This window comes from Syngnathus leptorhynchus, chromosome 18, assembly GCF_054491065.1.
Source record: "Syngnathus leptorhynchus isolate UIUO chromosome 18, UIUO_Slep, whole genome shotgun sequence".
Lineage (NCBI taxonomy): Eukaryota > Metazoa > Chordata > Actinopteri > Syngnathiformes > Syngnathidae > Syngnathus > Syngnathus leptorhynchus.
In genome coordinates this window covers 7,234,586-7,240,585 of record NC_141212.1, presented here as the reverse complement: position 1 = coordinate 7,240,585, position 6,000 = coordinate 7,234,586, and positions in this window count along the sequence as shown.

Here is a 6,000-nt window from a genome sequence, read left to right as displayed (position 1 = left end):
TGCGCACATTGCCACCATTTGCAGTATAGTCCAATGTGATTGAATTAAGGATTCATTGAGTATTCATTGAGTGCTATGTATTTGTGTTTATTTTCCACTTTCCTCCTGTCCATTGAACAAGACAAAACAAAACAAAAAACAGAAATTAAATGCATAGTTCATCATTGAACTAGTCGACTGTAAATGCTGTACAAATTCTTTGTTGATATTGTATAAATGCTATTTGTCCATTCATGTCCATCCAAACTCTTAAGGCTAATCTGAATCTCTCTCTCGCTCTTGAAAATGCCCAGTGTAGCAAAGAGCATTTTTCTTTTTGATGTAATGATTCTCCCCAGACCTTATCTTTCCTGATGCGGTAATTCCCTCCCCCCTCCTCCTTTGTTTTCCATTTACTGTGCACAAATAAGCACCCTTCAACATGCCGCCTTGTCAATTCCGTCACACCTCCTCCTCCTCCTCAGCCATCAAAAGTTTGCCAAAGTTTCCATGCATACATTAAGGCAAGGCACGGAAGATGACAGCCCTTTCCACCCTTTTTTCAGCTTGTCTACCACCTACCGTAATTTTCGGACTATAAGTCGCTCCGGAGTATAAGTCGCACCAGCCATAAAATGCACAATAAAGTGAGAAAAAAAACATATATAAGTCACACCAGAGTATAAGTCGCACTTTTGGGGCAAATTTATTTGTCAAAATCCAACACAAAAAACAGACATGAACCAGCAACAACAGGCTAAACGATACGATATGCTAACGTGACATACACAAACGAGGAGCTAAGAACGGGCCTGATGTAACATTCAGAGTTATTCAAGTAAGTATTACATAAATAACACGTTTATCAAACCATCTGTGTCACTCCAATTCATTAAATCCATCGATCTTGCTTTATGAACTTTTAGTGTATGCGCCGCATATGCTGACGTCGAACCTGTTGTAAGTTGCATTTCTAATTATTCCACAGACCCATATAATGATATATAAAGTATATTTCAAATAACTATCATATTACAACAATATTATCAAACCATCTGTGTCACTCCAAATATCAACTACTTGTATCAATCAAAATAGCTACTTTTCTTCAAAATACTCTTCTTTAATACCCACTAATAAACTGCCCTACATTTGTCCATACCTATTTACGTACCTTCCTCCTTCCTAATCTTCTTCCATACAGTCCACAACCATCTACATATTTACCCACCCACTAATCTTCCATCCCGCCAATCTTATTTCCTACCTGCCCGATCAACTGACCTACTTTCCTTCCAGCTTCCCTTACTACTTGCATGCCATCTGACCCACCTTACGTCCCATATCTCTTCCTAAAGGTACTATATTCTGTCTCATGTACATTAGACAGTGAAATGTGTTCTCTCCATGCATCTGATCCTTGAGGAACAGTGCCAAGTCACCCTGGACCAATTTCGATTTTGTGTAAGTGCTTTAGGCATAGACACCAACTGGAAATTAATCATGCACTGTATATTTTTAGCTATGGGAGGAAACTGGAGCAAGACCCACAAATACATTGAAAAAACACGCACGACAATTTTCTTGCTATGAAGCACTTTTCTTAACCACTCTTCCACCGTTTTCATAGGAAAGCTTCTCCCAATTCCTAGTCATGGACTAACTGATTTCATTGAGTGCCGAGTTTCCCCTTTGTTCATTTGATTAGATACCTGCTGTGGGAGCTGCCGCAATTACAAACTATTATGAATTAAAAGGGAAATGTCAACTTTGTTAACCACCACTGGTCTGAATAATAGCTTTGATTAAACATGATCACAACTTCACGATTGCAATCGTGTTTCTTTAGGCCATTTTAATTAGAAAAACAATTTTGTTGTGAAAGTGAACCCCAGCTAAAATATTAAAGGAAGCCACATATATTATAAGAGTGAAGTTTAAGGAAACTCATAGTTGTCAACTTGAGAAAGAATGTTAAACAGTTGAGGTAACTGACATGAATCACAATTAGTTGCATCAAAGCTTTAAAGTTGAGAGGCTGTGTTCACCTGGAGTCTGGTCTGCACACAGAACAGAGGTAAAACTCTCCAAGCAGACATGAGTATGTACTTTGCATCTGGACACCCTGATGTAATTGAAAAAAGGAACACTTACCTTCTGCAAGTTTTTTTTTTTTGTCTTTGATGAGATGCAGAGGAGTGAGAAACTTTAATTACTGTTCACGGGGATTTGGGACACCACAGCAAAAACAGTCCCAGTCACATGATTTAAAAAAGTAGAATTTAATGAGACTAGAGAAAATGCATTTTGGGCTTAAACTAATGAAGCATTTCAGAAGAATTTGTATGTGAATATTTTAGTCGTGGAGGTTATACAGAAAGAAAACCAATTGAACAATGAAGCAATGTAAGAAATCGAGAGAGCACATAAAACGGCACAGACTGTCATTGATTGGCCTGTCTGTCTTTATTTAAAGCCATCCAAATGTGTGAATGTACAAGTACTAGTAAATGTTCTAGTATGTGACACATTGCACAAAATGCACAAATCCACGTCTACCCATTATTTTTACATCGCAGCAGGAAATCCTGCTCACTATTTAAGTCGGGCCCAACGACACATGCCAGTACACACACATATATATATATATATATATATATATATATATATATATATATATATATATATATATATATATATATATATATATATATATATATATATATATATATATATATATATATATATATGTCTATATACATGTGTGTGTGTGTGTGTGTGTGTGTGTGTGTGTGTGTGTGTGTGTGTGTGTGTGTATATCTCCATTGTCCCTTCTCAATATAATTTTAAGTGACTCCTGCAGGCTTACACTGACTAGACTGGCAATGCGGCTTTAATAAATGGTGGGTTTGTTTATGAGGGTATCCTGACCGTGAAGCTTTGGGCGGGGATCAGATCCCCGTGATCATGTGCGACAACGAGGCCTGCTATTAGGCAGGAAGCCGTAGCACCACTCATTGGAAGTGGATGTTGTTGCCATGACGCCAGAGCTTCAGAAGTGTTAAGCGGAGCAGATGTTAACTGTTTTCCACACCTTTTTTCCTTTTGAACGCTGTGTCCTCGCCTCGGTCTTCATCATACCTGCACCTCCCAGTCATCGGCGTTTACTGATGTGGAATCAGCTTCCTCGTACCTATTCGCATCTCCCTGGGATAATTGGCTCAGAACATTTTGTTATTATCGGCCGCCTTCTTCCTTTGGTGCGCGTCTCTGTTGTCAAATCCTTCTCTGTGGATGAAGTGATGATGCTGCTTTTGTTTGTGCTCAGCCTTGGCTGTGTCATTTAGATCCCTCTGTAGTTGTCATGCCAACGGCATATCTAAGGCCGTCGTGCCGATTCAACGGAGGGTTAGGAATGGTTGCACTTCACAGACGGGCAGGTACGCGCAGACGGTCGGTCCACGCGTTGTCTTTTGGCAGCATTTTGTAACGACAGATTGCAAAGAGATGTTACAACCCCGCTCAAATTATGTATCGACATAGAGAGCGAAATGACTGACAAACAGTGCCGACGCTCCATTTAATTTATGGATAGACACCAATTTGTGCCATTTAGTCCTGGAGCACATTACAAATACCGGATGAAAGAAATTAGGCCAGTTAATTAGGTGAAACTACTGCATGTATTAGAAGATAGGACATCCATGCATATTTAAAAAATACATTTCCAAATACAGTAACTGTAACAGACAATTGGCAATATATTGTGTGATATAAAATGTCATTGCACCTTTTTTCTTTTTGCAAGGGGCCCCAAATTCCCGGAAAAACCTGCATGGGCGGCGCATACTATGCAAGTGCAATTTACATCCTCTGAAGATAAAGTACAAGAACGTGCACATAAAAAGCACTTCAGATACACGGTTGCATAAATTACTGTACTTTTCCGAGTATGTCCATTACCCAAAGGGATTGTTTTTCAAATAAAAATGAAGCTGACTATACAATTTTTATAGCATCTTATAACGGTCGACAATAACGTTGTCATTAAGTCATATCTCTCTAGCAACAAGGGAGATATGACTTAATGAATTCCTGGACAGATGGAACCACCCGTCCTTTTGCACTGCAAGGTCGGCCATCCTGGTCTCACACCTCATGCAGGATGTGTTACACCGGGACATCCATGCCATCTGTACTCTCTCTCAGCGGGGGGGGCATTCTGCCTCCCCCCAAAAGCCCAAACCAAGGTGATCTCAAACACTGGTCCTCAGCCCCCCCCATCACCAAAATTGCTTTTAAGAAAGCTCAAAGTCACTCAACCTTTTAAAACGATCAAATATAAATGCTCCATTGGAATTCATACTGCACACCTCACTTCCAAGAAGTTGCTGGACAAAGTTGCCGAAGTAGTTTTAGGGCATCTCCTTGAGTCGTGATAAATATTCTGTTTTGTTAAAGTCCCCAATGATCATCGTCACACACACACACACATGTGGGTGTGGTGAAATGTGTCCTCTGCATTTAACCCATCCCCATGTGATTTTGATCCATCCCCTGGGGGAGAGGGGAGCAGTGAGGAGCTGCGGTGCCGCGCTCGGGAATCATTTGGTGATCTAACCCCCCAATTCCAACCCTTAATGCTGAGTGCTAAGCAGGGAGGCAATGGGTCCCATCTTTGGTCTTTGTTATGACCCGGCCGGGGTTTGAACCCACAACTTTCCAGTCTCAGGGCGGACACTCTACCACTAGGCCCACTGAGCTGTCAAAGCCAGTTGTATTCCCAAAATGTCTCTCAAAAATGAAAAGAAATGTCACTGCAGTAAGAGATGAGGTTTATCACTCCTGCAACGTATACTATTGACTTAAAAAGCTGACTGAAAAGCTGCCATTAATTTAACTGGTACATTAATGGGCCAGGCTTGATTCAATACAGAAAGAAACTTTGAAGTTACTGAAGCTATTCAGCTCCGTGACAATGTTGCGGTGGACCGAGGAGACGAGGAAAATGGCGCCAATAGAAAATGGAAATGGACATTGTCGTCCACTTGGGGAAAGTAGAAAGAGGAAACAAGCACGGATGAGGAAGAAGAGAGATCACTTGCGATCAAAGATGGCGGACGACGTTTCTTTCAGAAGGCTGAATGACTTGTTTTTCTCTGGGTTCAAGTAGCTTATACTCGCGTCGACCCAGAAGATCCTTTGATGGACAACATTTAAATTGGTTGCCAGAATACATTTACTGAGAACTAAAGCACCAGCTGCATTGTTCTTCAAAATAGGTTCTATCAGGCAAGATAGTTTCTTCTCACTAGGCAACTGGACTAACACCCCAGACAAATTTAGTCTTGTGCTAAGATTATTTGTGTTACGTGAGCAGGCCACTTTCCGGTCCAGGATGAAATGACAGACAGGAGTCAGTGACAAGGGGGAAAGTAGGACTTGACTGACCCCCAAAAAATCACACAAATGACAAAAGATGCCAGGACTGTATATGGTATAAATGGTTGTGAGTCATACTTTACCAGTTTCACCTATCACAAAAGTAGAATTTGAAAACTAATGGATCGCCCACAAAACTGTAATAATCAAAACAAGCTTGTTTTTAATAACTTCATTATTAGAGTTGTATTGTGCTTTATTAGCAAGGATGACTGGCGTGTGATTCTCAGTTTATGAGCTAGTCACCAAAAGAAGACATGGAGTGAGTCATGCAGTTATCTCAGGAAAGTCAATCCAAGTCTAGTTTTATCTGATTGGCTGCCAAGAAATCAATGGAATTGATTGGTAACTGCTGCCACTTAGGGTATTTAGTGACTGATGTAAATGTAAGGAGATGCAGTAGTGTTTTGTAGCTTGTGCTATTTGTTGTCATTCAACAAAGACCTGGATGACAGATCACAGAGCACATGCAAATGAAATTATTCACTTTTGAAATGACTGATTATTGTGGTTGTTAGTGACAAAGATGTTTAAAGTGATGGTTTTCATGAAAAATAAATATGATAATGCAGGTTTTTT